At 34.9% G+C, this 22,972-nt stretch overlaps 1 pseudogene across 1 annotated transcript; it reads right to left on the minus strand.

Annotated features, from left to right (window-relative positions):
- Positions 1–10,931: 10,931 nt before the first annotated feature.
- Positions 10,932–13,731, minus strand: LOC308649315 (olfactory receptor 2J3-like; annotated as a pseudogene). Its single transcript has 2 exons — positions 13,702–13,731; positions 10,932–11,587 (listed from the first exon to the last, which is right to left on the minus strand). The product of its transcript is annotated as an olfactory receptor 2J3-like (transcript).
- Positions 13,732–22,972: the final 9,241 nt, after the last annotated feature.

The following is a 22,972-nucleotide window of genomic DNA, read 5'->3' on the forward strand; positions in this document are numbered from 1 at the left end:
ATGTAAATCAAGACCAAATATCAACAGTGATATTTCCATATTGCAATCCAAATGAATTCAAAGTCTTTTTAAATTAAAATTATTCAGAAATTTCTTGTAACTATTGATGTAATAGCAGTTCATAATTTTAACGCAAAGTCAATGTGCTCAATTGAAATCATCTTTACAATATTTCTTTTAATTTCTTACCTTTTAGGCAGAATACTTTGTTTGTATATTTAGTTTAGGTATACACATATCAAAATACATTAACTGTTTCTCTCCATTACTATTCTTTGTTGCATATAGCAATGATTTGAATATGATTTTAGTGTGTCACTATAGATTTCTGAAGTTGGAAGAGATTACTGTACTTCTTATGGAACTCTGATTGCCCATTCCTGTGAAAGCTGTCAGACAAAAGGAAGCCTGGCCCCAAATTTCTATGCTTGTCATGTCACATTATCTTTCCCATTCTCATATAATGGACTATCACAATGTCAAGCCCTCACCAAAACTGATCTCTGACATTGCACTGCTCTTGAGCCTTCAAAACTTTAAAATAAATAAACCTCTTTTTGTTTATAAGTCCCTAACTTCAGGAATATTTTTATAGAAACCGAACATGGACTAATATACATGGTGAATATAAGGAGGAAATCAGGTCCAAATTCTTTCATATCTTTTTATTAATAATAAGAATATAAATTTTACAAGTTGTAACTAGATGAATCTGAAGTAATATAGTCAAATGGATCATTTAACATTCTTTTTTTTTCAAGAAGTAAGACTTGAGTTGGAGGTGGATACATTTGGAAACTGTGACATATAGCTGGTCAAATAATAGTCATCACAGGCTAGGAACAGCTAGGTAGAGGAAATTCTTGGAACACCTGCATATCCTGTTGTAGAGAATATGTGAGACAATTCAGAACTGGACTCTGAAATTTACTTGACACCAATGGATATTTCAAATAATTGTTGGAAAACACTGGAACATTTTTAAGATTAAAAGCCATTGCATGGAAAGTTATTTTTTAAATCTTGGTCTAATTTGAGTATTAATGTCTAAGAAGAACATTATGAAAGTTACCTTCATATTTTCCAAATAAAGAAATGTATTTTAATAACAGAAAATTTTGCAAACTTTATTATTATTAACAAAATCCATTTAAGAGTATTTCCTATATGTCACTCTTTCAGTCTAAGTTATATTAACTGGAGTAGAATAATGGGTAAATGAAAATTTGATATAAATAACAGCTTGGCAATGCTTGAATCTTATCTGAGAGTCAAATGCGAGCTGTAATTTTGAGAGGCTTTTAAAATTAATCTAATATTGATAAAGTTCTTCATAATTATCATTCTAATTTACATTCCCAACAGCACTTACACTATTTCCATTTCTTCACATGCTCACTGATACTTTCTTTTGCCTTTTTCATGATAAACATAATAACAGAGTGAATTGTGAGATGTGAAGTGACACCTACCATGGTGGCCTGGTTCTTTGCCCACTGGAAATAGGGGCCACAGGCACAAGCCTGCTTGTGCTGGTTTGAAGGTGAAGTCCTAAGCAAGAGGCTTGACTATGGTGCCACAGAGGAAGACTGGTGCTGGGTTTCACTGGGGAGGACACTAGTGCTGAGGTCTGTAGCAAAGTCAGGTGCTGACTTCACTCTCTATTTTCTGTATCAGGGAATCTTTCTGTGATAAGAGGCAAAGGTGTAGAGGAAAGGTGATGCAGATGCTGGGAATCTGCCCATCCTACTATTTTCTAAAGTGTCCTTTCTTCTTTATGTGCTTTATGTTCTCACTTGTCTTCTTTAGCTATGTTCAAATTGTTCCACATTGCACTGGGGTTTGGCAGGAACAGTTATGGAAAGACCTCTTTTCCCAAGTTTCATACATCATTCCATCTATATTTTCAACTTTTTAACATAATGTTCTTCTTTCTCCCTTTTCTGATTAAAAAAATGCATTTTATTTTTAATACTTTTTTAAAACTTTTGGATGATTTAATTATAGCACATATGAAACTAAGTTCTGTTCACTGACAATGTAGATCATATGCCAAAAATTTCCTTAAAGAATAAGACCAATATTATTGTTTATGTTGTTTTGTTTATTTCAAACCAGCTACAAGAGTCTTATGAAAATTTAACATAGGTGAGAGTAATAGCTATCCATTTTCTTACTTAGAAAATGAGAAAATTCAAGGAAATTGGATAGTTGGCATGATTGAGCTTAAATCACTTTTCACTGATGCAATCAGGGTGCGATAATGGATTTTTAGTTTTCTTGGTGATCCTTTCTTATGATCAAAACACCTCAAACAAACTAGAAGCTCTGAAACCCCCACCACCACTGCCACCCATTGCCAACACTAAATGTTAAGCCAGAGTTAATCAGTTGCCACTGGGGCAGTACATGAGAATCTATGCCACAAAGAACTGTACTTATGAAGCAAAATTAAAGTCATTGTTGTCCTAGATTGTTAGAGTCTGTAAACAAGTCAGGATGGCGCCTGGTATTTTGCCAGGGGGAGTGGTTTGTGAGATGGCGCCAGCGAGCCATTAAGTGTGGAGATTTCTTATTGGTTGACTGCTGTATCCAGTTTATGCTAATTAAGATAAGCTGTGTGGAATGTATAAATACCTCTGTTGTCCTACAATAAAGGGCACCCACTCCTGCTGTATCAATCTACACAAGTTTTTCGTCACCCCCCTCCCCCGTTATTTTGCTGCAGCTGGGCTGCGGCACTACATAAGAATGGAGTCTCACAGTGCCTTTACTCTACAAATTCCTTCTCCCATCTACACAGATTTCTTCAAATATTTTCCCACTTTACCTAATGCATAGTCCTGTTCAATATATTTCTTATGCTCAATTATGTCTTTTTGTTACTCTGCAGGACAGGATTATTGGCACAAATGTGTCACCACTTAATTATAGATAATATCTGTTTTTTTCTCTTACATGACCTTATATTCATGATTTCTAACTGTGTTTTATAACATAGAGCTTAAAAAGTAACTGGTCATTATATCATTGTATCATCTAGAGCCCAATTGTGCCAGGGCAATGAGGTAGGTTGCAGGCAGGCCACAGCAAATGGCCAGAGACAGCTTGGGTGATATGATTGTTAGGGAAAGCTTGGAAGACATGAGTTAATGTCCCAGTCAATGGTTACATACTAACAGATAGCACCTCCATTCCCTATGATGCTTGCCAAGTAATGCCTCTTCTCCTTCACAGTATTTTGTTCCTTGATGGCCATATTCTTTTCACAGTACCCTCAGTTCCAGGCCTGTTCCTGTTGAGAAAGAGTTTTTTAATGTTAGACCACAGAAGCAATGACCTCATCAGCATTAGCTTGCTTGTATGACCAGCATCCCAAGGAGAAAATGACCTAGTGTACCTGCAAGAAAGTAGCTTTTTACAGATAACAATAACTTGACCTAATTCTCCATATGCAAAAGAGAAACCCATTGTTCTTTAAGATAATATACATCTGAACTTTGTGGTCAAGCTTGCTCTTATTTTCCCCTTATCTTGGCTAAGTTTTGGAGAACTGAAAGGGAACATTCAGAGACATGAAATTTTACTGTCCCATTTTGCTTTAGGGATGATACAGTCATCATGTATTATGACAACATCAAGTAATTTGAAAGATAATACACTGACAATTACAAATCACCATGGACAAATTGTAATTCCATACCCACAAACAGCTTATAGAAAAGTTGTGAAAGTTGCACAAAATTTTACCATAGACCTTAACCAGATTTCATCAATGTAAATAGTTTAGAGAGTACTTTTTCATGCTATCTGTATAATAATATAACATTAACATACACTTAAATTATTCTCTATATATGACAATAAAATGTTAACAAACATTTAAGAATGTTTTCTATATTATAGCACATTTTCTTCAGATGATCACAAGAGTATTTTGCTACAGAAAATACCTGAGCCAGTATCAGAAATGAGAGATTTGTCTCAGTCTCTAATTTGGAACATTCCTCGGTATTTCTCTGTTTATTATGATCTTAAAGGTTTTGAAGATTACAGGCCAATTATTTCACATAATATCCTTCTATATAAATTTCTTTGTTATTCATGCATGATAAGATTGAAATTACTCATTTTGGGTGGGAATACACAGAGATGCTATTGTGTCCTCCTCTGCCTTCTATTAGAGGTATATGGTATTCATTTATTCCACTAGTGATACTTACTCCAATTTCTTTAAAATGTGTCTACTTTTTTACTATAAAGTTAACTTGTTTACCTTGGTATTTCATGAGTATCATGTGGCAAAATATGTTGATATGAGGTGGATTTTTTTTTTGAGTAACCTCCAGCCACAAGTCTATTAACAAACATTCTTTATAATCATTCCCAGAAACAATGATTTCTGTGGTGGTTGCCAGATGGGAATTTATAAAATTATATCCATATTTATTTCTTGATGTGGTCAGATGAAAAATGTCTCCTGCTTTCTCAAAATATTCACATTCTGGTCACTGAAACATTTAATTACATATAGACTTACATTAGAAAGGGGTTAAATAAAGGATCTTGAAATGGAAATACTGCCCTAGATTCTTATGAGGGAAAGATGGAGAATGTAGAAAGAACAGGAGACACTATGTTGCTGACACATAGAGGCAGAGGCCAGGAGGCAGGAACAAAGTGTCTTCTGGAAGCAGAAAAGTGAGGAAATAGATTCTGTCCTGAAGGTGGCAGAAAGAATGCAGTGCTGCAGTCTTAATTTAGTCTCTTCTAGAAATACAACATGATAAACTTTTATGTTTTATATAATAAAGTTTTGGCAATTTGGGAAAGCAGCAATAGAATACTTATATAGTTTTCATTATTTTCCTTTTTAAAAGTTTTCCCCCTTTTCCTGTGTGTATATGTGTGTGTAGGTATATTTGTGTTCATGTGTGCATAGGTTTATGTGTGTGTGTATTGTATCATCTATTATCTAGCTATCTATGTTACATCATATTTTAATATGAACTTTGGATTTGTATTGTATCCTAAATTTGATGCTGGAATAATCACTGATTATTCAACGAGAAAATTTTCTAGCTGGCTCATATATTTTTTGTTATGTCCCTGGGTTTCTTAGAACATTTCCTTATCTTATGGTATGTGAGAGAGAAATGCTTTCTGTCTTAGGTCACTTTTCCTCTGAGCTGAGAAGTGGGGCTTCTCTAATGAACAATTTACCAGAAATACCTAGTTAGACAAAACCAAAAGATGGTAATATTGTTGATAAATATTTAATAGTTATAATATTACACTCCTTTGTCTGGTCCAGGAAATAATTTTTTTTTGTATTGTGCTTGAAAATGATACAAAATTGAAGAACAACTACTGGCTGTTGGTTTGGGAGCTACCACTTGAGCCACATCCCCAGCCCAGAAAGTGTTGTTATAATAGAAAAATTTAAGACTACAGAAAAAAAAAGTAATTGTGAATAAACACTGTACTCTAGCAAACTGTCTTTTCTTTTCTCATGATAAAACATGAGACATATGAAAACATATGAAATTATTTCCCCCAAGTACTATAACCAAACAAAAAAAAGTTGAGGATCATGGATAGTAAGATACAGGTTTCTCACTGTTGATAAGGAAAAGTACAGATAAGCAAGAAAGGACAGCTGAAGTGATCTGTGACTTACAGAGTTAGAGTCAGAGATAATAGTGTGACCTCAGGTTTACACACACACACACACACACACAGAGAGAGAGAAAGAGAGAGAGAGAGAGAGAGAGAAATATAAATAATCACATACATATGTGTATACATGAGTTGATGCATATAAATAGATTATATAGCTGTCTGCTGAAATAGCAAGGAATCAATGTCACTCCATATAATATGCATATAAAAATTGACCATCAATTTCTTTCTTTCTTTTTTCTTTTTTTTTTTTTTGCCTGGCCACAGTTTTTATTGGTTCTTTTTAGTTGTAAATAACAATAGATTATAGTATTGGCATAATATAGGAACATGAAATAGGATTTATTCTAATTTTATATTTATCACAAATTTAAAGTGTGACATACTAAACTAAAAGGAATGGAATATAAATAATACTGACCTAAATAATTTTAAAAAGTGTTGTTTTGATCAGAAAATTTAAGACTACAGACAAAAATAATTCTGTGCATAGTATTTCTCTTTCCTGTCCCCACATTCTACCCCCTCTTACTTTCCCCTTATTTTATTAATCTTTCTGCTATTTACTTACACTTCTTAAAAAGTAATGTCTTGTGAATGCCCATGATGGTGAGATTCACTGTGGTACATTCATATATGTATATAGGAAAGATAGGTTAGATTCATTTCACTGACTTCCCCTATCCCATTCCTTCTCTTTCCTTTCATTTCTCTTTGTTTAATCTTCCAGTTTTACTTCTATTCTTTTTAAAAAATCCCTTGCTGTTTATTTGGCATTAGTTATGCATACTGAAGAAAACATTCAACCTTAGATTTTTGGGGACTGGCTTATTCATCCAGCATTATTTACCAGCAAATACCACAAAGTCATAGTTATTCATAGCTATAGTCATAGTTATTTATTACTAATACTCCATTGTGTTTATATACCACATTTTCTATATCCATTTGTCTGTTGAGGGACACCTAGTTTATCTCCTTAGCTTAGACTTTGTGAATTGAGCTGTTATAAACATTGATATGACTGTGTCAGTGTAATATGCTCATTTTAGATCTTTTGGATGTATACCAAGGACTGGACTGCTGGGTCAAATGGTGGTTCCATTCCTAGTTTTTTGAGGAATCTCCATACTTCTTTCAAGAGTGGTTGCACTAATTTCCAGTCCTACCAGCAATGTATGAGTGTACCCTTTCCACTACATTCTCACTAACATTTATTGTTATTTGTATTCTTTATAATTGCCATTCTGAATAAAGTGAGATGGAATCTCAATGTAGTTTTAATTTAATTTGTAGTTCTTTAATTGCAATGGTGTTGAACATTTTTCTTTTTTTTTTCCATATGAATGTAAATCTTTTTTTTTTTATTGGATGTTCACAACATTACAAAACTCATGACACATCATATTTCATAGATTAGAATCAATTGGGTTATGAACTCCCATTTTTACCCCAAATACAGATTGCAGAATCACATCGGCTACACATCACATTTTTACATACTGCCATATTAGTGACTGTTGTATTCTGCTACCTTTACTATCCATGTATTTGTTGACCATTTGTATTTCTTCTTCTGTGAATTGCCTGTTCAGTTCCTTTGCCCATTTATAGATTGTACTACTGGGTTTATTTATTTATTTATTTATTTATTTTTAATTTTACTTTTTACATGTTAAGAATCTTATTGAGGAAGACAATTCCTGAGCTCATAGTTTGATACCATCCCATTCATTTGTTCTTGATTTTTGTTTTTGTGCTTTAAGAGTCTTGTTGAGGAAGTTGGTTCCTAAGCTGACATGATGGAGAGTTAAACCTACATTTTCTTGTACTAGGCACACACAGAGTTTTTGGTCCAATGCCTTGGTCCTTTATCCACTTCTAGTGTGAGTTTTGTGCAGGATGAGATAAGGGTCCAATTTCATTCTCCTACATATGGATTTCCAGTTTTCCCAGAAACATTTGTTGAAGAGGCTCTTTTCTCCACTTTATGGTGACTTTAGTATGTGATACCTGTATTTATGTGGGTTTGTCTCTGTGTCTTTTATTCTTTTCCATTGATCTTCATATCTGTTTTTAGGCCAATACCATGCCATTTTCATGGATATCTAGATGATGATATTTTAATTCAACATGTGACCTCTACTGATTCCACTATCACCTCCACTTTAAGAGATACAGCTGAGCCCTATTTACTATAATCACTTCTTGTCAGAACCGCCCTCCGACAGAGGTGGTGAAGCGCACTAGACCACCTCGTGTCTCCAGGGATGAGCGAGATGATGAGTGTCACAACCCAGCCTGCCACCCAGCCTGGCCAAGAATCACACCAAATGGGGAGTTGAGTCAACCATAGAGGTGCAGCAATCTCAACTTTATTGTGTCAGGGACAAAGTTATATAGTGATAAGAGGGGGTAAGAAGAGACAGTAGCGAGAACCAATAAGGGGCAGCTACATCACTATCACTAAGGGGCCTAGGCAGATTTCAGATTAAACCATTAGCCTGGGCTAAAGTCAAAAAGGTCCGCACGTGCCAATACAGCCAGTTCACATATACGGAAATGCTCTGGAAGAACCCATGAGGCCACTTCAGCCAACACCCAATAATGGCCGTGGTCCCAAAGGAGGTAAAAGGTTTCAACAACTTCTGTGCCAAGTCTCATGCTATTCAACCTTGTAAGGATAAAAATTCATTGCAATTGTTTTTTTTTTTTTCTTCAGTTACTCAAATTCAGGCATAAACATAATAAAGTCCTGAAATACTTCAAAAATTAGTGGTTAAATTTAGTAAACTTACTATAATCTTAAGGAGTGCTAAAAGAAGGGAGGAAGAAAGTTTGTGCAAATTGGGGAGAGGAACAAGGGAAAGAAAGAAAGCTATAAACAGGTAAAGTACACCAAGGTGGAAAGGCAGAAAAGATGAATTGGTGTTGTTTGAGATAATAGCAGGCAGTGCAAAAGAATGAGTTGGGTTTAAGAGAAGCTGGTATAAACTAGAGCCAGGAAAATAAAGATAAGAAGATAGATTTCAATTAATGCTGTTATTGGATTAACAATTATTAGTCAAGCTGAGAAGTTATTTATATTTTTAAAATTGACATCAGAGTTGTTTATAGTCTTGGAGGGTACTGTGTTGTGAGCTGGCTGATTATAATGTGGCAGAAGTTCAGGATACAGGCTCTGATATGTCCCCGTGTTTGCTGTGGGTCACTGGTGTACCTGTTCCCCTGTGCTAAAATTCCTTTTGTGGTAGTGAAGTTTCTCGTAGCTGTCTGTGTGAGCCAGCACACTGGTTGTGGGTTTTCTGAAGTTGTTCTGTGATGCAGTAGTTTTCCTCTTGGTGTCTGCACTCTCTGAAGTGCTGTACTGAAGGATTTCTGGCAATTCGCCTGGACTTTAGTTTCCACTGCTCCAGGTTATGAATAATAGGCATTGATTCTGCCTGCTTAAAAAGTCTGGCACAAGGTTCTGCAAGTATGGAAACAAGCCCTGTCACTTATATGTTGCTATTGTAGTTCAGGCTGTGGTACACCTAGGCTGGTATCCAGCCCTTTTTGCTTCTTAGCCTCTGGCAATTTCCTGCTAGGTCTACTTGTCACTGGATTCAGACAGCTTCCCTCTCATATGGTGCTGCCACCCTAGGCTTCCCATGGTGCATTCCACAGTGTGAGAGGTCAGAGTCTGCTAAATCAAATTTCCTTTGGAAAGCTGTTTCATTGTAGCCTCTGTGTCAAGTAAGCCTGCACAGAGGTTTTCACCCTTGCCTGGGTTGTAGAGGCTGCACAAGGTTAGACCTATACCTCGCTTGGCTCTCCGGCCTGCTATGTTCTCCATGTTAGCAGTGAGGGTGGAGGGTTTCCAAGATGTGTGTTAGTAATGGTCCTTCTAGAATTTCTTTCTTGGCAGATTCTTAAGAGGGGCCACTCTGGTTTAATTTGCAGGCTGTCCTGCATGGGAAGTCACTGTGCTGATTTAAGAGGGTGATTGATGGGCTGCAGACTCCACACGATGGTTGCAGGGGCCTCCCTACTCAGCTTCCTTTTCATGATTTGGTTTTCAGCAGTCTGTGATATTGTAAGAAACATTTGTGTTTTATATTTTGTCTGTTTTTGTTTAACAGTTTTCAAATAGTTTTTAATTTGATGAGCTGAAAAAATGTCCACAACCATGCTCACTTTCTTTCTCTGATGCCCCTTCCACCTCATCCATGGGTTTTCCCTTAGGGCACTGAGTTTTGTTTTTTACTCTGGTAACCTATCTTCCAGTTTTTCTGGGTTTCAGACTATGTAATGTGAAGTCATAAAGCATATATTTTGTCACCTGCTTCTCAATTCTGCTTTTGTTTGCTGCTTCCTTACTGTGGTTTAAGGAGATAGGGACCCCTTGCTTCTGCCAACTTCCCCTTCTGCCTCCACAGCTATCACTTCATAAAATCATTATACAGTTTAAACAACAAAAGATCCTTGGAGAAATGCCTGATGCTGAGCCTGGGAAAAGAATATATAGAATAAGCCTAGAGGAAGCAGTACCAGAAATTAAGAAGATACCGAAAATTAACAAAGAATAACAACAACAACAACAACAAAATGAAGATATGTCCTAGGGACATAGCAGCCAACCCGAAATAGCTCCAGAGGACAAAGCTGGGACAATTTGAGCAACAAAATCAGTAACACACATTTAATTATAACCCAAATTATAACACAAATCTCCCTAAGTACATTCTGATATAAATAAATGATTGGATCAATAAATAAATGAAGTGAAGACCTTACATACAGATAAAGTCTCCCATTCTGAGAATTAGAAGTTAATATCTCTTATTCTGTCTTAAGTGGAGCCCAGGGTCAAAAATCTTTGTTTCAAGTGAGATATATGTGAAAGTACAAAGGTATACACTACACAAAAATGTAGTGTCAGTTATTTAAAAATTTAATTATTCTTTTCTGATACTTCTATCAAATAAATATATTACCAAATTACTGCAAATTATGAATTTTAAAATATAATCCTTTTAATAGTAAATGTTCATTTCAAAAATTATCCTTATGCAAATAAAATGTAATATACGATCCAGAAAATAATTAACATCTTCCTATTTATTAATTTACAAACCAAATATACAAAAGGTACATTAACAAAACTAATTATGCATACAGACACAAGGTCAAAATTATTTATTGGTACCTTATTAAAGTAATCTTTCAGATGTGGCTTTTTACCTAAGAATCATTTAGCATACTAAGATTCAGTCATTAATTGGTACTGTCTCCTCCAAAACATGCATCTTCAGTGCAGTCCAAGCACTGTCACCATAAGATGTCAGAATGAGGATAAGAGGTATATGAACAAAAATAGATGTTGTGAGTATGAGGGTCAGCTCATTGGCATGAGTATCAACACATGATAATTTCAGGAGTGCTGGAATTTCACAGAAGAAGTTATCTACTTGATGATTTCCACACAATGGTAACTACAAGGCAAAGAGGGAATTGAATGCTGAGTTTACAAAACCACTTACCCAGCAAGCCACACCTAACAATTGGCAAAATTGAGGGTGCATGAGGACAATGTAATGCAAGCACACAGCTACATGACAGTCATATGACATCACCACCAACAAGACACACGCAGTGCTTGCTACTGCTAAGTAAAAGTAGAATTGAATCATGAAATTAGCATAAGTAATGGTCTTCTGTGGGCCCCAGAGATTGACCAACAATTGGGATATGGAGCTGGTAGTGCAGCAGAGATCCAGAAAGGAGAAGTTTGAGAGGAAGAAGTACACAGGAGTGTGAAGATGGGAGTCCACGTATGATATGATGATTACAAGAGGTTGCCTATCAGTGTTATCAAGTAGAATAACCAGATAACCACAAAGAGAGCTGCTTCCAGGTGAGGAGACTATTTAGAAAACCCCAGTAGAATGAAGTTAGTTTTGTGAAGTACCATTGAATTTTCCCACCATTTTTGGTTATCTTAGGAACAAAAATCATATAAACTCAAAAAGATAAGAAAATGCTCCAAAAATCATAGCAATATGAGAAAAATAATCAGAAATCAATTATAAGGTCCTGACACATCTTAAGACAATTTGAGCTCAAGTAAATTTATTGCAGTAAATGACTGAACAATGAAAGAAATATTGAACACACATGATGTTGTTTCAGTGATATCCATCCCAAAAGGCTCATTAAAAAAATGACATGAAGTAAATTGAGAAATAAAGGTGCTTATACTCTTTAATGATGTCAACAAGGACTAGGAAACTTGTTGAGGTGAAAAGAGGTCAATGAGGCATGATATCTAAATATGTGATTCAATGTGTGCTTGGAAAAAAAATGGTTGTTAACAAAATTTAATTTCTCCAAGGCAATTGGAGAAATCTGTATATACAATATCGATTAGATTATCATATCCCATCCTTATTGTGTTTGCTGATTGCTTTTTGTAATTGTATAGGGATTATACAAAATACTGTCATTTTTTTTTCTTAGAAAATAAAGAGCCAGTGGGAAAGAAACACAGCATCTGCAACCTACACTCAAATCCACCTTAAAAGGGATGGATAGCAGAAAGATATTGATAGGGAAGGAGGGAAGGAAGGAGAGAGGGAGAGAGGAAGAAAGAAAGAAAGCATAGGAGGTAGATACATACCTTTCAGAGCAAAGCTCTTCAGGGAAAAATATCACTAATACTCAACCTGGATACAGGTAAAAGGGTGTTTTTTGTTTTTTTTTTTGTTTTTTTTTTTTGGATTTGTTTTGTTTTGTTTCAGTTTTTTGACCAGGGATTGAATTCAGGGACACTAACCACGGAGCCACATCCCCAGCCTTTTTTTTTTTTGTACTATATTTAGAGACAGGGTCGAATTGACTTCCTTATGGCCTTACTAAATAGTTGAAGCTATTGAATTCATGATCCTCTTGCATCAGACTCCTGAGTCACTGAGATTATAGTGGGGATTACAGGTGTGCACCACTATGCCTGGCTAAATGTCAAATTTTTATTAATCCAAGGGTGAGTAGTACTTGGTAAAAAATGGTAATTGAAGAAATGCTTAACATATCTAAGGTAGACAATTTCCACAAAGATCCATTTTTGTTATCATATGAGTGACTTTTTTTTCCTGAACTTTTGGGTTATTTCCATTAATGTGATGACAGAAACCTTAATAATTGCAATCCCAATAATCATTCATATAGATGAAAATACAGGAGGAAGAATATCAAATTTATCAGTGATTTCAAGTTGTTTATGCAGGGTGAAAGATATTTGTATTCAATTAGATGTGCTTATTAACTGATTTATTTGAACTGCATTTTTTTCTACTGTAAAATAAAATAGTGACAGTAACAAAAAGACATGCAAAAACATCCCCATAACTTCATGGATATTAATGATATAAAAAGCTACAAAATTCAAGAAAAGAGTACTACAATAATTCCTTAAGGATGTACACATTTGAATTTGGAAAGAAAGGGAAATGAGGGAAAGGGAGGAAGGATGAGATAAGGAAACAATGATGGAATGAAAAGGGAAATTTTTAAAGCAAGAAAATCAAACTTCAGTGACTCTGCAAAGAAAAAGGAAGACTTTGCAGAGGAGGACAGGGAGAGGAACATGTTGAGAGCAGTTAGAGCACTTGAAGTTTCAGGTGTGAGCATTGCAGGGCTGAGAAATTGGACTCATGGAGCCTGAGGAAGCTACATGATGTCTTTTTCTTATCATCTTTATCAGGATGATAACTGATACAGTATTTAAATTCTAAGCATAAGTTATGATTACTGCATATTTTTATTTCTAAGTTTCTAGTCTAGATAAGATCTATGAATTCTTAATGAAACCATTTGAAGAATTTGGTCATTTGATAGTTACACTTAGTCAAAATTAAATTTTTCTTCAACAAATAACTATACAATTATGATTCTTGGATGATACTTTTTCAACCCTTTATCAAAAAGTTTACCACTTTCTTTGTATTTATTGTGGCAATACCTAACCCATCATTTACATACCATCTTCTGAATTTCCGTGTCCTCCAACATTTTTATATCCTTTTCCTCTCCTCCTTTTGTGACCAATGCAATTCTTTCATATGCTACATACTAACTTATATGAGGAAAAGAAAGATGTCACAGTAGATCCACCTGTGGTTTTCTCTTTTGGGGATCTCTCTGCTGCTTGTGTTCTATAAATGAAACCCTTGTGAAAGATTTCAGGAGTAGCAGTTTGGTTATATTTCAGTAGGAAAATTAAGATCATTTTGTCTGACTCCACACTTTGAGACTAAGTCCAACCTTGTAACTCTTAATGGTACTGGTAATTATAAATGATCATTAACCAGGTTTTACAATGGTTAACTATCTCCAACTCAGAAGTCATTTAGGATGTTCAGTGAGCACATTTTAAAACAGCTTTCTTAAAAATCATAGCTAAATAGAAAAATAGCAATAATCAAATAGTAAATAATGAAGATTCCTTTTCAATAAGTCACTGCCACGTGAGACATAATGATAATCTTCCAAGAGCTTTTTTGAATCTTATTTATACTAGTAAACACTACATCATGAGAAGTATGAACCACAAAATTACTATTACTTTGTCTTGTAAAGATTCAGTTTTCTTATTCATTATACAGTTGCTTCTATGACTTAGTAGATTTAATAAAAACAAAGTGGCAGTTGTGAGATATATTTATCTGTTGTGTGTACTATATATATAATATTTTTACAAATAGGGGGAAATATGGGGGAAAAGATACAATGAAATTAAAAGGGTAACTTTATGGTTTAATTTTCTTATTGAAGGAGAAAGAAATAAAGACTTTCTCCAAGGTTGCTTTTATATGCTGGGGATAAATTCTCTATTTTAGGATTGGAAGTTAGCATTTCCAGCATTGCAGAGGAAAACAGATCACTTTTTTCATACCTTTAACACTGCCAACATGTATTGATTCTGATCATATTACTCCCTTCATTCTCTTGCCTAGTACTTAAGAAGTATTCAAATGACTCCTTTTACTTCTGTCCTTCTAGTGTCTGTCCACATTCCTTGTGTGCCACCTTCCCTATTTTTCTCTCTTTATGTGAAGATGACCTGATCCTTGGTGTTGGTCTCCCTAAAATCACTAGCATAAATGCCTGATTTAAATTATAATCTAGTATATCATGTTTGTGAAGCAAAATCTTAAAGCAACTGTGGTTATCATTGCTCCAAAAGAGAGAGACCTGATTCAACTAAAATTATTTGTAGCCACAAAGAGAAAATCATTAGCGTAATCAATATATCAGGGGATTGACCCTTATCTCAGAGTCTTCTGGGCCTTGTTAAAAACAAAAGAGTTACTTGATTTCCTTGACTGGGCCATTGAGAGGGTAAATCCCAATATGTCAATTAATGCCTTCAAGGACTTTATCCTGGTTAGAAAACTTTTACAGGAATGCCATCATCATGATATCAGTCTATTGTATTAAAATGTTAATGAATCTATAGTCTTACCATCAGTGAGAAAATATGCTTCAAGCTGTGATAACTGAAAGGATAGGTAGTATTGAGTTACCTGAGTTTTTTTACCCAACTCTTCATCCTGCTTAGTACAAAAATTTGAGGGATAATTTGTCAAATAAACTAATTTGTGAATAGGAAAAGGCATGAAATAGTGAAAATTTATAATAAAAATTGTATATCTTTGCCTTACTAACTGCAGTTTTTTACTGTATCTATATGTCTAAAATCCAAGGTTGGGCTAGTTTAGCATGCAAACATGTTGAAAATATTCTTTTAAGACCATTAATAATATTACAAGTTTACTACCAAAACTCAGAAAACATTTTTTTAAACAAAACTAATACTTAAGATATATTTTTCATTAAATTTCTGAATGTCTTGTCAAAATATAAAAAACTGCATGGCTCAATAATCAATAGACTACATCCTATAATTGTTTTGTTTTCATAAGAAAGGATTTCATAAATGTATACATTAATGAACATTTAAAAATCGTTACATTGTCAGCTAACATATTGCATTTGTACCAAAGAAAATCTTGGTAAAGAAGTCATGTCACATTACAATAAGATAACATTTATAAATAAGTAATTTTAAGATGCTCTGGTATCCTCTTTCCTATTGTGTAGAAGTAATAGATAAAATGGTCTTTGAGCTCAATTATCTGGGTTGTTGTGAAAACAAAATACATCAACATTTTTGAGTTTCCACATATAATAAGAAGATGTGGTCCTTTCCAAAACGTAGAATAGTAATTAGAAGAGGTTGAGAAGGGGGAGCAGCACAGGTAAATGGAAGATACATTTGATCAATGTACACTGAATGTATATATACATATGTGTAAATATCATACTGAACACCATTAATATGTACAGTTAATATATACCAATCAAAATGAAATAAAATAAAATGTTTTCAAACATGGTATGGAAATACGTAAACATTCTTCATAGTAACTAAGGTAAAATCATTCAATGTATATAAGTTATTATTACCATGATAGTGATATTAGAAACTGTCAGTTCTAGTAAAATTCACTCAGTTACTAAAAACTAAATGAAATATAACCACCTGAGCCATAGCAGATTGCACCAAGTTCTAGAATACTTCATACTGTGCTCATTAGACTTGAGAAACAATTTTTAACCTTTGTAAATCTATTGGAGGACAGAAAAGGTTAAAATTTTATGTGCAATATTGTGATTTAGTGTTGACAAAACATCTGTATATAACATGCTTTAATTATTGCTGCAGTTTGCATTTTTCTTGCCAATACACTTGAGATATAAGATAGAATGAAAGTATGTTCAAAATACAGAAATCAATGAATATGATTCATCACATCAGTAGACTTAAAGACAAGAATTACATGATTGTCTTAATAGATGCAGAAAAAGCATTTGAAAAAATTCAGCATACATTCATATTCAAAACACTAGAAAAACTAGGGATAGTAGAAATATACCTCAACGTTGTAAAACCCCAAGGCCAACATCATCCTAAATGGAGAAAAATTGAAGCATTCTCCACTTGTATTCAACCTAATTCTAAAAACTAGCCAGATAAATTACACAAAGGAAAGAAATTAAAAGGATATGAATAGGAAAAGAATGAACAGTGAAACTCCACATGATGTATAACCACAAGAATGGGATTTTAATTAGAATAAGTTTTACTTTATGTACATGTAATATATCAAAATACACTCTACTGTCCTTTATATCTAAAATGAACTGTGATACTCAAGCCAAAGTGAATCCATTTTATTTAATATCTCAACTTTGCAAAATAGCCATGCCAAATCTAAAGATCATGACTGGGGCGAGTTGTTTTTTTTTTTTTTTTTTTCCTCTTGCCATAGAAAATCTTAAGAACATGGAACTACCTAATGGGGCATTGTTTCTGTAAGTAGGGTAATGGGGTTCTGTTTCTGTAATTGGGGTGACTGGTCTAATTGTGATTGGCAAACTTCCTGTCACTTGACTGCACTCCCCTGCTTCTATAACTTGGTTTGCTTGCATTGGCTAAACATCCAAATGTCCCTTTGTGGTTTTCAGGCGAAAAAGGGGAACCCTTACAATTGTTCGGGGCTGATCAGGGAAACAGTTTTATGTTCTTGTCAGTCACTGCCAATGTGCTTCCATACGGCTTGATTCGATTATACATGAGTGGATTGGAAGAAAATTTATGAAACCCCAGGATGTTGCTTTAACTATAACAGAACAAATAAAAAATGCAAAAATAAAGAAACAACAACAGCAAAACAAAAAAAAAAAAACAGAAAGAAAAGCAAATATGTGTGTGGGAGACCAACCTTGCACATGACTGAGTCAGTCCTAGGCTGGGTGATTGAGGCATGTGGCATCAGCCATGCCAGACTGCCCCACCCTTCTTGGGTTCCAGGGATGGTGCTTTCCTGCTTGGGCATGTGCTTTCCTACAGCCCCATGGGTAGAGCTATGTTCAATTGTTCCTTTGAAATATTACCCTTTGCCCTGTTTTGGATAGAATGTTTCATGGAAACACCTTTTGTGTGTCCCCTTCTCTTACTGCACCCTTGGACATGGACTACCTAGATGTCAGTCAACCTGCTGACAGCAGACCTCATGAAGCTAGACTCTACCCCCAGAAACCTGACTCCTTGTCTCATTTGAACAGCTTCTCAATAAAAGTTGTCAGCATTCAGCAATTGTGGGCTCTCTCTCTCTCTCTCTCTCTCTCTCTCTCTCTCTCTCTCTCTCTCTCCCCTCTCTCCCACACACACACACTTAAGGTCAGAGGAGCTGTCACAGCACCCCCAAAGAAAAAGGTATTTCTGACTCTTGTGTGGTTATTTCACGTGGCCCAGTCAGACCAGCTCCCCTGGAGTGACCCCTAAGTGTTTTAGTGGAGAGCAAAACCTGGCAATTGGCATCCCTGGGTTTGCAAAAAGGTCTAAGTGCTTAAGCCCCTGGGACAAAAGCCGCATATGTTACTTTGAACAAATCTGACTTTTGGCAATTGTCACAGTCCATAGCCTCAAAGATATGAAGCCAATACAAACTATTTAAATTTAAGGTCACAAAATGTAAGAAAATAGGCACATCTGAGAAAAACAATTTGAATAAATGACATCAATTTATTCCTTCAGACTTCTAGTAAAATGAGTGCTTGAGATGAATGTGAATTAGAGTAGAGAATATACAAATACAATGTATAATGATGGAGGCTCACTTGGTGTTCATCAGAGCAGTGATTTGAATTATGGTCCTTGAACTGTCCAGTGATAGAAGTGATGCCTCTTCTGGGAACTCTTGGGGCAAAGGCACCAGTTGAGATTGACCAGTTGTTCTGGTGATGCCCTGTTCAAAAGGAGGTTCCCTTCCAGCCATGGAACTATCAATTCTTGACCTGAAGTTCAGATGCCAGCTGCCCAGGGTTATAGAATTATGGGTGCAAGCTGATAATTATAATTAGGCCATTAGGCTCCAACCTTGGTTCTATGTGCTTTGAAGAAATTTTCTCACACAAAATCTGTTTGATGTTAAAACCTATATAATAAACATGCTGTGCTGGCTGTTGGTCATTATACCTCCACCAGAGTGAAATGCTCACCAGGGATGAGCTACCCACTTGGCATCAGTTACCCAGTTTTGTGAGTCTGCTTGTCTTTTATAATCCCCCATCACCCTTTCTGAATTAACCACTGTGCAGCTCATGGCAGGTGTTGACTTCTAGAAATTGCTGTAAAGTTTTGCTTGATATGATTTCATTTCCCATTATTTTTATTCTCATAAGCTTTCAGAAAAACTTTACATTCTAAGGGTAAAAACACAACCTAATGATGCAAACTACAATGTTACCACTGAGGTTTTGATAGGACAGGGTACATGAGTAAAATGCTACAAGCTGTTCATTCTCATCTTGTAAATATAAATGTCAGATATAATGCTAAAAATAACAGAGTGAACTGAAAGGTTATATCAAAAATTTCCATCTTATGCCTAGGTATTGCCTATTGGTTCACATCGGGACTAGTTCCAGTAGATCAGGGTATCAAATTATTTATTTAAAATGAACATTAACATGATCTTGGTTCTTTTCTCTACATATAAAATACAGAATGTTAATGACCCATAAGGAGGTATCATTTGGGTTTCATATTTATGAAAAAATAAAAATTCCAATTTTCCAATTATAAAAAGAAAATATATAAAATATTGATTTTTATTTTCCTAGAAGATATTCAGGTTTTGAAAGCATATTTTATACAACTGACAAAATGAAAGGAAGGCAAGTCCAATTTCTCATATGTCACAATTATTTAATATTATATGATGAAACTCCAAGTTGAAGTTTTGCTATCCTCATGGTTATCCCAATTTGGAGTTTTTAAGTTTGTCCTCTTCACAGACACACATCTTCTTTCCAAAGTTAAAGAAAGATTATAGGGAATGTAAAAGAACAGGAACATAGCTTTAAAAAGCTTCATTCTGGCAAATTCTATGAATATTCCTTGCTAGAAATGATTATTTTTGTGATTTTACTCACATTTTACTTGTTCTCTCTCCTCAGAAACATGAATATTTTCTTGCTTCCAGCTTAGATTTCCAGTTTCTTTTTCATAGGCAGTGATTGATTTTATTATTAGATTTGTGATTCACCACAGGCTCCCTCTTTTCGGTATTCTATGATTTTATCTGGTACCCAGCTATGTTTGCCATCAGCACTAACCTGGCATAGGAAAGGGTAATGTGTATCATCCTAGATGTCAAGATATATTGTGTGGGCTCTCTCTCCTCCAGCGAGGAGGTCCACAGAACAGGGTAGAGAAGAGTGTGGCTGCAGAGTTGCTAATCAAAACCTCTGGAAACCAAGCAGGAAGCAGGTCTGATTTTATTGTGCAGTTACCATGTATATATACTCAGGCAGTACCTAAGCAGATTACAGGAAGCCACCAAATACAATTTCTGGCCAACTGTTCTTGCAGTGACCAATCAAGGAGTGGACCACGGAGCAAGTACAGGGACTACAGCATGTGGCCTCAAGCCCAGGGCTGTGCCTACAAGATAAGTGGTTTGCTGCTCGCATGCCTAGCATGGGGAAGTGGTTTGCCCTTAATGTATGACATGTATGCAGTACTCCATGCACTTGTCCCCACAATATATGACAAATATGTTGTACTCTGTAAAAGCTGCCCTATAGCTGGCATCAGTTACCCATATATTGAGCAATGCTCCCATTTTGGTACTATAGATATAAATGCTGCTGAACTATGTGGGTGCTAAGCCCAGTAAGGCCTTTGTCTTCATCACCCTTATTATTCCTGTAACCTTTAGTCTCATCCTATCTCTTACACATTCATTGGAAGTAGTGACTTGATCTTCTTCTACATAATCACCTGCTGAAGGAAAAAATGTTCAATATTTGTATTTCTCTGCCATGAGTTTCTACTATGCTATCACAAGATTGATGATGGATAGCTAATGGAGATAGATAGAAAGAAAAATTAAACAGAATAGAAAGTAAAAGAAATAAATGTAAATGTTTAAAGATACAGATATCAATTAGAGATACAATTAAGGAAACATATATCTATCTAAAATCAAAAAAATTTTGCCCTAATCAAGGTAAATTGCTTACTCTCTTCATTATAAGTTACCAGACTTAGTATGTTAAAGACATGTTTAGGATGTGACAGATAAAAGATGCCCTTATTGGGACAGTTAATGAGGTGCTTTTCCATTACAAGAAAGTGAAGTTTTACTAAGTTGATTTCCCACATACCCATCTCCACTGATTCTACATCACTCATTGAACCAAGAGGACTCCAATTGAGGAGACTAGAATGACCTACATTTGTGAAACACTTGCCTTTTTTGTAGACCCTAGATTTACGCATCAACTCTGGTCTGAGACCACATTTTTAAAACTTGTGTGAGTTATATAGAGGAGATAGAAGTGATCTGATTATAACAATCAAATATTTTTAGATCTACATGATGATATCAGCTCCACTGGAACCCTATACTTTCCACGCTTTTTTTTTTAGCCTCTCTTATGCCTACTGTACTCTTTTATCAATGAGGATACCACAAAGCAAATTGTAAAACATTGATTATTAGAAAAACAAAATGAAAATTAAAAAAGTCAAAATGTGTGAGATGAAGCTGAATTTGTACTTAGTGAGAAATATAAACATTTTAATATTTGTGGTAAAATGAAGAACTGATTTAAGTTTTCACCATATAAGTCTACAAATAAAGATCAAATTGAACTCAAAGTTAGGAGAAAAAATGGACAAAAAACACAAGAACAAAAATCTGTGAAACACAAAACAAAATAATTAAAAAATAATAATGAAAAAGTAACTTCATTCCTTGGAAATATCTTAAAACAGATAAACATCTCCCTGGTTTGATAAATAAAGTGGAGATAAATACAAACTAAAGTAGGGATCAGGTTGTAATTATAACAGTATTGTTAATGATAATAGTATATTATGTATGTTATGAACAAATTGGAAAACAGGAGAAAATGGTGAGTTCCTTGGAAAATATCAATACCTAAAATAGACTTAAAAAGAAATAGAAAATCCAAATGCCTCTATGCCAATGAAAATAATTAAACATTTATTTTAAAATTTCCCTTAAAGAGAACTACATATACATATGTCAATGTTGGTAAATTATTTTGTGCATTTAAGAAGAAATTGTACCACACCTAAACAGACTATCTGAAAATAGGGGAGGAGAGCACTTTCTAAATCATTTAGTAAAACTAGCATCATATAGGCATACAAAGTATTTAGAGACATCACAAGAAAAACAAATACTTCTTACAAGCACCCATAATTTAGGACTCAATCATTCTTAACAAAACATTAACAAATCACATTGAGCAATAAAAGATTCTGAAACAAGATGTTGAGTACATTTCTATGTGAGGAAGTACAGTTTAATGTCTAAAAATCAGTCATTGCAACTCATTATGTTAACAGAATAAAGGAAGAAAGTCATAAGATCCTCCCAAAAGAGGCATTAAAAGCTTTGGACAAAATTGCAAAACTTTTTTTTTTTATTAACACTCAGCAAATCAAGAACATAAAGGATCTTTCAAAACCAGGAGAAGCTGCAGTGCTATAGACATCCTGAGATCTGCATAGCATAATACCAGCAAGCAAGAAATGAACAGTACTCTAACAGGTATGGTGGAAACAAATACATGTCTGCCTGCCTCTCTCTCTTTCTCTCTCTCTCTCTCTCTCTCTCTCTCTCTCTCTCTCTCTCCCTCCCTCCCTCCCTCCCTCCCTCCCTCCTTCCCTCCTGTCCTTGTTTTGGATTAGCTTCTACATATCATAGAAAACATTAGAACTTTGCATCTGAGTCTAACTTATTTCACTTAGCACGATAGCTTCCAGCACCATATGTTTACCAGCAAATGCCATCTTCATTCTTCTTTATTATTGAGTAATATTCCATATACATATGTGTGTGTGTGTGTGTGTATATATATATATATATATATATATATATAGAGAGAGAGAGAGAGAGAGAGAGAGAGAGAGAGAGAATGTGTGTGTGTATATATGAGAGAGAGGGAGAGAGAGAGAGAGAGAGAGAGAGAGAGAGAGAGAACATTTCTTTAACCCATTCCTCTGTTGAAGGGTACTTAAGTTGGTTCCATAGCTTGGCTATTGGCTATTGCAAATTATGCTGCTGAAAATATTGATGTGGCTGTACTCCTATAAAATGTTGATTTTAGATCTATTAAATATACACCAAAGAGCGGAACATGTATT

This window comes from Spermophilus citellus, assembly GCF_964194105.1.
Source record: "Spermophilus citellus genome assembly, chromosome: 5".
In the NCBI taxonomy this organism is placed as follows: domain Eukaryota; kingdom Metazoa; phylum Chordata; class Mammalia; order Rodentia; family Sciuridae; genus Spermophilus; species Spermophilus citellus.